The sequence below is a fragment of the Cydia fagiglandana genome, chromosome 1 (genome assembly GCF_963556715.1).
Source record: "Cydia fagiglandana chromosome 1, ilCydFagi1.1, whole genome shotgun sequence".
NCBI classification, from domain to species: Eukaryota; Metazoa; Arthropoda; class Insecta; order Lepidoptera; family Tortricidae; genus Cydia; species Cydia fagiglandana.
The window spans coordinates 12,870,276-12,883,053 of NC_085932.1; the positions used below are offsets into that span (position 1 = coordinate 12,870,276).

General features: G+C 36.4%; 1 long non-coding RNA gene across 1 annotated transcript; it reads left to right on the forward strand.

The window, feature by feature from the left end:
- The first annotated feature begins 4,337 nt into the window (after nt 1-4,337).
- Nucleotides 4,338-7,818, forward strand: LOC134664435 (uncharacterized). The gene is made up of 2 exons (XR_010098250.1): nt 4,338-4,955; nt 5,078-7,818. It is a non-coding gene; the product is annotated as an uncharacterized LOC134664435 (long non-coding RNA).
- Nucleotides 7,819-12,778: the final 4,960 nt, after the last annotated feature.

Sequence of the window (12,778 nt, forward strand, 5' to 3'; positions counted from 1 at the left end):
TTATCAAGCGGACCTCAGGCTTCCAGGAGCCGTGGCAAATATGGTGGGATAACGCAAGGAAGAAGAAGAAGAGAGACTGCGATGAAATGGAAATTGGACAAAGAAATTGGACAGATGGAACCCTTAGGTAGAGATACTAGGAACATTTAAAAAAAGATGATGTGACCATTATCAGTGCTAAAAGCATTGCAAATTAGGGGGAATTTTAATTCTAGGTCTCATATAGGTATCGATATGTCATTTTATGATTGTCGGAATGAGACATAGATGGAGAAAAAGTCACGATTCGCGCGTTGTCTAGACTCGAGATGACAAATAGAGACGCCTGGTGCGCCCTTGCGCTCGCCCAGCTTGATGATAATTTACTTTTTACTTCATAAGAGTCATAAGACTTCTCTCAGAATCTGGCCGTTCCTATAATTATTTTCGTAATATAATATTAATCTATTAGTATTTTAAAACTCGCGATTAAAGGCTGCCTTCTCTATGTCGTAGATATACCTAATACCTATACCTACCTATAGACCGGTACTTAGACAGTATGTACTCTGAACTGACATTTTGGCTTGCTAACTAAGTAGGTCTCTGTACTTACACAACACACCCGCTACTGACCTAAATTTCAACTACATGACCTCGAATCAACTATCAGCATGAACATATTGTCTATAATTACTTATAAACAATACTTCCTTAGGGCTCCTCGCGTATTAAGGCCGCATTATCAAACAGATTGCTTTCGCTCGTTTGATGGCGTTAGGTACCCTTCATCCCATTAACGACGTCGGCCACTCGAGCGATTAACGGACGCGGATAACAAGAACATAAAACTCTCCCTCTCCTAAACTGGTCCTAGTCACGAAACAGTTATTAATTTTATATAAACCAACTTAATACCAGTAAGAGCGCCGCTTGACCGGCCACGAACTTGTAATCCCGTAACCGACCGTACGCGACCAGATTTCATGAACAATATTTCCACCAACAATCCCACTTTCGTGTAAAACGTCATAAATCACAACCAAGCCATTGTTATTGAAACGTACACCCAAACATAAAGCAGATTAGGTTTTCATAAAGGCTACGTAACACGAGACCGCCGAACTTCAGTTTATACGGTTAACAATTTACGTTCGGAGGTACATGGTATAGCCGAAAATAAAATGCAACGCAAAACGAGCCACCTGTCTTTTCTGATTATTCGCAAAAAGAGCTGGAGTTCAGAATGTCTGGCGGCGATGCAGCCGAATATGTTTGGAGAATAAAATAAACAGGGAGTGCACTAATACGGGATACCTAGTGCTAGTCGAGAGCGTGTGTGCGGCTGCGAGCGGCGCGGCCCCGCCGGGAAGCACTGACAAGTTTTTGAACGTTTATGAATAAATAAGTAGCTCCCGTCTGCCGCATCAATACCACTGGTGGCTGAATGCCAAATGCTGTTCGTGACACTTGCCACTTTCGCTCCTTTTTCCAAACTCACGCCGAAAGCCATTCCGTGCGGTTAATTCCCCAAACTTGTCGTAATTTTTGTACCACGATTTTTTTCGAGTTAAACTGTCATAAGAATACCGCGAAGTGTTTCGTTTCGTACCTCGCTTTTGTTTTATTGTTAAATGTGGAATTTAAAAGATTAAATTTAAAATTCTAACACGTACCGGCTATACAAAAGTTTGGAATAACTTTGCAACGCCTGTGGCTAACTAGTAATTTGGAGTGCAGAAAATAAAATTATAAATTCTATTTCTTTATTCACACAGCGAATTAAACTTTCGATGAACGTTTCAATTAAATTTTCTGATAGGTACTTATTGAGCTTTTATTTCCACAATTAAAAATTTGATCATAAAAGTAAATTGATTAATAAACGACTAAGAAATTCATGTAATCGTAAACAGAACTGTTGCTTTGAGGACGTTATTCATGAAGATCATGAAAGTGTAGGTCCGCTAAGAAATCAGGACCCCCTTTTGTACAACCTACAAAAAACGCAAATATATCTTAAGACAATTATAGAGGCTGAATAAAGCAGGTACAAACAAAGCCTCACGGTAACTTAAAACCTAAGTAAATGACCACTACTGTACAGTATTTCAAAGGTCAAACTGAAAATTAATATCAGACAATTTTTAATTCAGCGCCCAAAACGCCTCACAAGATGTGGATTTGAAAGATGTATATTTTTAAACGTTTAGGTATTATTAGGTACGGCTTATACTCGTAATCTATTAATTTGACTGTAGTATGAAACAAAATTTTAGAATTATCTTATCATATCCACATATTATTATTATTACAGATTTATACCAGAACGTAAATGATGGAGCACACTATGAAAAAGTAGCTCAACATAAAATACATATATCACGCTCGAGTTAAACCGCGTTACATTTTCCGACACCGCACGAGTCTCCCTGGTTTCCGCCGTCAGTCGTCTGCAGATCTATTTACAGTATGTTCCCAGGTATTTTAAATAGATAGAGCCACAAAAAGGCTCTTAGGGGTCACAACTTGGAAAAACAACTCGAGGTTTGTGAACATCCTTGGAGCACAAATTAGATTGGGATTTTTCGTAAGTAATACTTAGTAAACATTCCATTCGTCAATGTTTGCTAGATATGGACTATGTTAATTCTATATTTGGGACTTTGGATCCCTACTCGTATTTTATAAATTTACTTATCAAATTACGTTTCATTTGTATGAAAAGAGGCATATTATAAATAGCCTTTATACTCGTACTCGACTAACAATAAGCTAGTAATCATTATTTTTAGTATATTTCCAGCTTATTGACATATATGTATCATAATATCCCTGGTAAAACGTGCGCGACTTTAGCTACGGCTAGTGCTTGCGCCAATTGTGGGAATTGATTCTAGAATTGAAGCACTGTCAAACTGTCATCCATATGTTTACTAAAAACAAAAAACGCAATTACATTCTCATGCATCTTTTGTTTCAATGTTAAAGAAATTTCAAGTAAGTTTTTTGTAAATTACATGTCCAACTACTTTAAGAGCGTTCAAGAAACTCAAACAATATTTTCCTTGGCTTTTCTTTACAATGTCCAATTGTCCACGTTGCTAGGTATCCGCAAAGTGTACAAAGTAGCCAGCAATAAGACAAGCTTTGTGAGGGAGCAGATGTAGGTACTAGTACTTACTGCATTGTGAGCGAAGAACAATGTCAGTTACAGTTTGTTAAGTTCTTTCATAAACTTTGTTATATTAACTGTTTCTAAATATCGTTTCATTTATTACTGGTAAATGTAGACACTCAGGTAAGAAAATAAATGATACCATTTTTACAATGTTATGTTTTCTTTCTTTATGGATACAAACCTGAATACACGTGCATTAGCTAAAAGTGTTTCTTGTTGTGATGAACATTTATTTCATATAAATATTTAAAAGCCGCAAAGTACGAGTAGAGTAACATTAAAGTGCTGAAGAGTGATGGAAATACTCGGCCGTAATTTGATTCTCGGAAAGTCTGGACGAGCCACAAAATAATACCACGGGAAAAAAATGAATATTTCGTAGTACTCGTTATAATTTGATAGCTTTTTGCTCGCGCAGTCACGAACAAAGACGATGTACCATAGCTGAAATAATCGATTTGAACTTGATTTTGATGTTTTAGGTGAAATAACATTTTGTCATAGTCATCTATATTTTAGGTAGATATAGCTTTTTGCACAATACATTTGATGACATGTCTTTCATAGTGGATATTATAACGTCATTTAATGTTTTTTCTCTTTTAGAGTACTACCTACCAAACTAAATAAGAAAGTATTGTCTATATACCCCTATATTGGGCTACACCCTTTTACTTCCTATATTAGGATCTGCAACTACCATTACCACAGCAGCTTCAGACCCGTAGCCACCGATAGTGACACATTTAACAAAGTGAAGTTTATACCATTCACTTACTTATTATGAAATGACTTCGGCCGCATTTAGTGTAATGAATCTATTTTGTTCATTAACTTGGTACTCATATAGTTATTTTATATTGTGTATATACTTTTCAGCTAGTAATATCTGAATAAAAATATACGTAGGTATACAACGAGTTATAAATATTATACTTAGGTACCTTATATCTCTCTAATGGCCAAGACTAATACTTAAATAAACTTGCTAATATGTAAGTACATATATTTACTTCAGATGTTTAAAATCTTCAATAGGAAAGGAGATCAAAGCCACACCTACACACAGACCTCACAAACTGCTTTCAATTCTCTTGATTGCCTAGATTCTAATAACGTGTTCAACTGTTCATATCAGTTTCAACCTCCTCAGCGAGCCATCTATAAGAATAGAATAGAATAGAATAGAATAGAATAGATTTATTCGTAAGCACAAACAATCGGAACAGTACATAGTATAAAAGAAAACACAAAATAAGATTAAAGTGCCACGAAATGGCCCCATCTCAGCATGTTGCTGGTGGCTTCCAGCGCTGATCTTCCGATGAGACCATCAAGTGAGAAGAATCACGGAAGGTAACAAACAAGAAGAAAAAAGACAGAAATAACATACAGTCAACAGTTAATTAAATAAGAAAAAAAAAGTTACACAGCAAGAAGATACAACATAATGACTATTTACAATTAAGATTAATTAATACATAAAACAAGCATCGTGCTCTAAATCGCTGTATCGATCCGGTCCGACCATATCTTGGCTGAGCATTACAGCTGTATATACTACTAGCGCCAACGGTGGCTACACTAACTAAAAAGCAATGTCAGACCAAATCAATATCGAGCGTTCATTAAATCTACGTTACAAAATCTTGTAAGATTAGCTTATTAGCAAAACAGCATTGTAGGATGACGAATTTACGAAAATGTACGAAATACTAACATAACAGCACTCTACTAAGTATGGCGTATAAGGAATGATGAACCCTTGTCAGGCCAAAGGAACAAAACACTTGAGGTAAGCATAAGTAAAATAACAAACTACAGGCAGCTGGTATCAAGTCTGTAGGTTTCTTGGCTAAGTTGGTGATTAAGTAAATACAGTTTAATCTTTGACTTAAAGCTATGAATACTTTGCAGGTTTCTCAAAGGCGGAGGTATATTGTTCCAGACTTTCGACGCGGCATAGCGAAAACTTCCCCGAAACGCTGCTGTGGCATGGCGTGGCATTAACAATTGAATTCCACAGTTACGGCGTTCGCGGAGCTTAATACAAGAAAGCTTATTGAAGAGATAAGGCGGAGTACCATATTTAAGCACACCAAAGAGCAGACAAGCCAAATGAAGTTTACGACGGTGTTGCATCTTGAGGATCTTATGGCTGTTCAGAAATGGTGTCACGTGAGCTCTCAACGGAATATTGAAACAGAAGCGAGCACAGGCATTTTGAACACGTTGAATGAGTCTCTTTGTCTTTGCAAGAAGTCTAGGCCCAAACACTACATCCACATAGTTTAATTTTGATAGGACAAGTGATTCAACTAGTTGACAGCGTAGGTTTTCGCTTAAATATGGCCGAATTTTATATAAAACTTTAAGCTTGTAAAAACAACTCCTAATGGCCTCGGAGACATGCTTCTCATAACGTAGTCCACAATCCATTATGAGACCTAAATTACGCGCTTCATACACCCTCTCAACCGGTGTATTCATTAGCATAACATCGGTTGATATACTGACACCAGCCAGTTGTTGCCTGCTGCCAAATACTAGGTATTTAGTTTTATTTGGATTAAGCAACAGGCAGTTTTCTGTGGCCCATGATGCTATTGAGGTGAGATCTTGGTTTAATTTTTCTATAGCACTGTCAATGTCAGCTGGCTTACATGATATATACACTTGTATGTCGTCTGCATATATATGGTATTTGCAATGCGCGATGTGGGACCCTATATCTGCGGAGTATAATATGAACAGGAGTGGGCCGATCACCGATCCCTGTGGAACTCCTCTTGTTATATCAGCTTTTTCGGATAAAAATGAAGATCCGTCACTGCAACATACTTTCACAATTTGTGATCGATTATGTAAATAGCTTTCAAACCACTTTACAGTTTTGTGATCGAATCCGTAAAAACTCAATTTGGAAAGAAGCAGATTTATATTGAGACAATCAAATGCTCTTGAGAAATCGAGGAGGACTAAAATAGTGCACATTCCTTTGTCTTGAGCATCCAAAATGTTATCAGAGACATCGAGTAATGCGGTCACAGTGCTACGTCCCTTCCGAAAACCTGATTGGACATCTGGTAGGATATTATTGTTTTCTAAGTAGGCGGTTAGCTGTAAGCATACTACTTTTTCCATTATTTTGGACAGACAAGGTAGTATACTTATAGGCCTAAGGTCTGTAAGCACAGATGGGTTCGATACTTTAGGCAAGGGAGTCACAACTGCTAACTTCCAGATATCTGGAAAAGTGGATGTAAGAATGGAGGTATTTATTAGGCTCGTAATGAAATCAATTGTGTGTGGAAAAGTCATAGTAAGCATGTTTAGATTTATCCCGTCAATACCCTCAGCATTCGATTTTAAACATTTAATTACTTTAATTATTTGATAAGAACTAACAGTATCTAGATGGAAAACAGAGTCATTGAACTTATGAAATTCAAAATAGGTCAGCTGTGATATAGTGACACTTGAAGTTCCAGGTAGATCTAGGAAGTGTTTGTTCAAGGTATCAGGATTATTAAATATATTAGGTAATTCATTATTCTTTTTAGGCAACACTGTATTTTTTAAATTTTTCCATAAAGTTTTGGGTTCATTAATTTTATTATTAATACTATGTTTGAAATATGCTACCTTTTCAAAATACAGAGCTTTATTTACAATAGACTTAAGGTCTTTGTAGTATATCTTTTTGACTTCGCTCTGGCTTTTGTGAAAATCTGCCGCAGCACTGTCACGCAACCTCATCATCAATTTGACGGTGTCCGTAATCCAGGGGTATGATTGGGCTTTAATCAAGGATGTCTTAAGAGGAGCATGCAAATCAAATAGATTAAGAACTTGTTGATTAAAGGCTGTTACCATGTCATTGACATTTCCAAGGTTTGTTATCAAGTCCCACCTCACGCTTTGCAAGTCCACATCTAGATCTTTTTCGCAGATGTTTTTAAGAGGCCTATAGGTAACGCGGTAAGGCTTGTGTTTCTCACGCTTAACATTGAAATTACAGACAACAAGGCAATGACCATACAGGGAGCCCACATGATCAATTGCTGTAGTATTGGCCTGCATGTCCGTACAGACAACATCGATCAGGGTCTGGCTGGTGTCAGTGAAATGTGTTGGCTGCGACACTAATTGTGTTAAACCAAAGCAAGTTATAAAATTATTAAATTGAGTAGTTTTTGTGTCGGTGCCATTCAATAAATTTATATTAAAATCACCTAGTAAAACTAAGTTGTCGTAGCTACGCATTGAACTAATTGAATCACTTACAGCATCTAAAAACAGTTGGAGATCCATCCAAGGTGGACGGTATGCCGTACCAATTGCTAGCTTCCTTCCGTTGAGAGCAAAAGTGATCCACATCTGCTCCACCAGTTTATGCAGCGGGTCAACTGGATGAGGCCAGGTCCGAGCCCTGAGATGTCGCTTAATATAAAATCCTACGCCCCCACCACGGGACCGGTCGCCCTGCGGCCTAGGAATATGCCGGAAGCTGTATCCAGGAAGTGTCGGTGCCCGCCCTTCTTCGCCCGCCCTTAACCATGATTCGTTAATCGCCAGCACATCAACATCTTGTCGAGTAGCAGCCGCTATGAAATTGTCATGATTTGTGCCAAGAGAACCCGCATTGTACAAACCAATTCTAAGTGTTTTATTTACTATAGCAACAGATGTATGTACCAGACCACCCGACAGTTGACACCACGCTGACAGACCTAATAATAACAGTACCAGACTGACATTGATAACATATGCTGCAAATTATAAACGACTTATGTATCATATTCATATACCGACAATAATTATCTGAGATGACTAAACATGCATTGGAGTGCCACAGTGGAGATACGAAACAAGAAAACATTAAACTAATAAAAGCTAAACTACACACGGCCGCCCGGACCTCAAACGGAGCTGGCTCCAAAAACACGCGCTAAGTCAGCTTCTGAGCGAATAGGAAAAGCCGACTTTCCTTCTCCTTCTCGGGCATAGATTCTTCCTCGCCTTGTCCACGAGAACCTCCACTGGTGTTGCCTACACAACTCACGAACTTTGTGGAACAAGAGGCGGTTCGTGCGTGTGAGGCGCTCGTTGACGAAAACGCGACGCGGGGGGCCCGGCAGGTTGTCAACAGAGAAGGTGAAATTTCGCCGAACGCATTTATTACGCGATAAGCATTTATATCTCCTACTTACATCAATACGGTGTAAATTGTATTTATAAAGCTCCTGACGGAGTGTTCATCATATTTTACAAGTTTTTTCATAAAAGTCGCCCGTCACGTTTGCAAAGGAAATTTAAAGATTAACGTTTGCCTAATGGACGACCGTTCTACTTGATGTGAAACGATGAAGTGACGTGACTCGAAATTTGAAATGAAAATTAAGGTGGAAAGATAGTTTGCAAGCCAGGGTTTACTTTTATTGGGGTGAGACGGCCAAGAATGTGTCTTAAACGAGATATCGAATTGTATGAAATTATTAGGTATAAGTATGTGAATAGTTTTTCTTTTGTTAGGATTAAAACTTAATCTCACACAAACTATTTCAGGACTTTCAATAACTCGTAACAATTTAATAGTACCTATGTATTCTTCAATAACAGTTATTTAAAATACCATACTCAGCGTTAGAGGCTTCTTTTTCTTAGAATAGCGTAAATTATTTCTCCACAGCTAAGCTGTTTTGGGTTGCCTTACATTACAGACAACTTCATTGTAGACATGAATATTCAAAACAAAATTAATTCCAATATGAAAGTTTCATCGGACTATTTTTACAGCCTGCAATCTTCATGCAATTCGCGTCTGGTCTGGTGTAAATATGAACATTTACCTGACAATAGTCAGAAATTAATTACATTGTCAACTTTTTTCCGCGTACACTTAGGAAGACACTCGCCCGGCTAAACAAAAACAGACCTGTAATAAACATTAGGTATCCCGAGAAGGATCGAAGTTAATAATAGTTTTTGATATCACAATAATTGTAGATTTTTAGCGTTCCGTACCTCAAAAGGAAAAAATGGAACCCTTATAGGATCACTCGTGCGTCTGTCTGTCTGTCCGTCTGTCACAGCCGATTTTCTCCGGAACTACTGGACCAATCAAGTTGAAATTTGATACACATATGTAAGTTTGTGACCCAAATACGGGCATGTAACGTAAACAAATGAATTTTAAACATGGGGGCCATTTTTGGGGGGTAAATGAAAAAATTTAAAAATAAAATTTTTCAATGATATAGTCATGTCACATATCAAATGAAAGAGCTTATTGTAAGGATCTCAATTTTTTTTTTATAATTTTCGAATAAACAGTTTAGAAGTTATTCAAGAAAATAGGCAAAAAATTACCATCCCTTTTATCTCCGACACTACTAGTTCTAAAATTTTGAAAAAAATACATAAAATAGGTCTATACCTATGGGTCAATTTCTGAACACGATTTTTTTTCTGTCCGTGATGAAAATCGCGGGTTAGCATCAAATAATACTTACCATTTTTTTTTTACATAAAGAAGCCACACTTTCACACCGGGTTCCATATGAATTCACTGATTAATTGGTTTTTAGAGTACACTTAAAAATACCTAAAGGCTCAAATTACTACTCCCGTGCCCTGTCCGGAATCTACTTTTGAGCATAATGAAAAATCCTACGAAAAATTCTACATTAGTATCACTAATTTAGTGTCAAATACTTAAACTAGATGATATTTACTATCACTGAGCACATAAACTATTAACTTCATTGTGGTAAATAACTCGTGATCGAAGTTTAAATTTTGTCCGAGCGCGCGAGTAAAATTTCGTCGGCAAAACTCAAAGGGCTCTCACAGCCGACGTCTGTATCTGAACCGCCTCGTGTCCCACCTCACCTGTACTGGCAATATTCGGCTGATTCTCAAAGCAAGCGGATGTACGTCAAGCCGCGGCGTGTTCGAGCAAATCGCATAAGTATTTCGGAATCCGGGTGGGCGACAATTTTTTTCTAATTTCGATGCCCCTTATAAATTTTATTTCCCACATAGCTTTTCAAAAACAATTATCATATTTAGGAGCCCTTTATGTATCTTTATGTAAGCGATAACATAACAGTTTGGTTAAACACGATTAAAATTTTTGGCGAATTTTTTTATTACGAATTCTAATTTCCGTGCCCTAATTCCCATAGAATATTTACCTAAAACAGCTGATTAAGTGGCACGGGAATTAGAAAGTATTACATTTATTGTCAACAAATTTTTAATTGGGGGCACTGTAAGTTAATTGGCAATGTTTACGTCATATTATTATTACATATATATATATTGGCATTGAATATATATTATATGTAATAATATTATTATTACATATATATATATTGGCATTGAATATATATTATATGTAATAATAATATGACGTATATCTTTCTATTTTACATTTAAGGAAATCTCAGAGAATGCACAAAAATCTATGAACGGTTTTTTAGTATAAGTACTATAGTACATACTTACAGGGTGGACCCGAATAACCCGGGCAATTTTAATACGTAAGGTAAGGTGGGATAAGACGACACTGGGGTAAGACTATCACTTGTATGGAATCCTCGTACTGTTAGTCTTGCGCCACCTTACCTTATTCAATTATAATATTAAAATATTATATAAACATAAAACTATTTTTGGAATTATTACATATTATAATACCCGTACCCAGTGGCGTGCAGTGGAGATAAGACTTAAATCGGGCTCTAGAAGAGTCATTCTTGAAGGAATGTAACGCAAACTATAAAAATCGGCAACTTTTTTTTGGTCATTTTGTATGGACTGCCTACCCTAGTGCCTACCTTTTTTTGTATGCACTGCACGCCACTGCCCGTACCTAAGGTTACATGAAACAAAATTAATCAAATTTACAATGGTTTTATTTTGTAAATTTGACAGCTGACAGCGTAAGCCGTATAAAGTTTAAATATCTGGGAGACAAAACATATACCTACCTAAAAACTCAAAAATGCGCATTTTCCCAGAGACACCTAGCTAGATCGATTTTTCATCCCAGAAAACGCCCATATATGATCCAATTTCATCGAAATCGTTAGAGCTGTTTCCGAGATCCCCGAAATATATACAAGAATTGCTCGTTTAATAGATTAGTTGTTATAAATTAGCTTTTCTAATAGGTACAAGAAAAATTAAATATATCCTCTAGCATACCCACAAGTTCCAAATTTGAAACGTAATTAGGTTTTAGCTTTTTAAGCCAATAAAAATCTAATAATACTGCAATATTAGTCACGTTCTAAAGATAACTGCATAATTAAGTTTGTAATCCTATAGAAATATATGCGATAACAACGTTACCTTTTAGTTCTTAGTTAGTAGGGAAAATAAAGGTACACTACGATGGACGATGTGAGTATGAATAAAGATGTATTATGATATGTATATACATAGTATCAGTATGGTATGGGTATGTTTACCCGAAAAGAAGGACAGCCTACAAAAAGAGATGGGATCATTTCAATTCATGTAAAAAGATGCAAATCTCGCAACGCAGTTCTTCTACTCTACTACAAAAAAGTTTTGGGCTGTAATGTGAAACCAAGTCGGTTATTTTAGTCAGTGCCAGGGGGTATTTTGTAAGCAAGTTTTTTTTAGGAAGATTATGATATTTTTGAGAAATTACTTAACCAACCTACACTTTGAAGATTTTCCCGCAGGGCAGGGACACCCCGTATACCTATGTGTAAAGTAAGGCGGGGTAAGACTAACTTAGTTTATTTTGATCGGGGCAAGACTAACAGTATGAGGATTCCATACAAGTGATAGTCTTACCCCGGTGATAGTCTTACCCCACCTTAACTCATGTGTTCAAAAAATTTTTTGGGTTATTAATTTATGAAGGCAGCATATTCGATTTCTTCAGATTAGCTTACACAATAACTTCTTCTCACTGTGCCCCTATTTATTTCTTAGTATCATTTCCTATAAGACCATATACCAGATCATACACCTTGTACCTATCTACATGCAGATACATAATGACACTTTTTAATGAATAGTTTTGTATGTAAAGGCGGACAAGTTTACGAAACTACTCAAAGTATTGTTTTGAAATATGTACATTTTACTAAGAAAGAGAGATTAGTTGCCATTAAAATAAAGGAAAGGATTAGTCAAATACGTAGTTTTTAGTGTAACATACTGTCGTAGATTTGTCGTTCGAAAATAAAATTAAAGAAGGTAAATATGTCCGATGCCACTTCAGTATAGTTGCAGTATATTATTGTAGATTAAAATATACATAAATAATAGTTTTAAGTACCAAAATAAGTTAAGAAAACAATTCCCGTGCCGTGTTTTAATTTCCGTCCTAGTAAAATCTAATTTCCATGGACACACTAATTCCCGTGCCCTGCCCAAAATTTAAAATTTAAATAACTTTTATAGTTTTATGAATATTTTTATCCCATAAGAAAATTAATATTTATTATATTTTTTATCAAATTCTCAGCATATTTTTTTTTGTGTAATGTTGGTATTTCAAAATTCCATGGAAATTAGACAAAAATGCTCGTTTGGTGAAATTGACCCCTATAGATGACAGGAAAACCTATT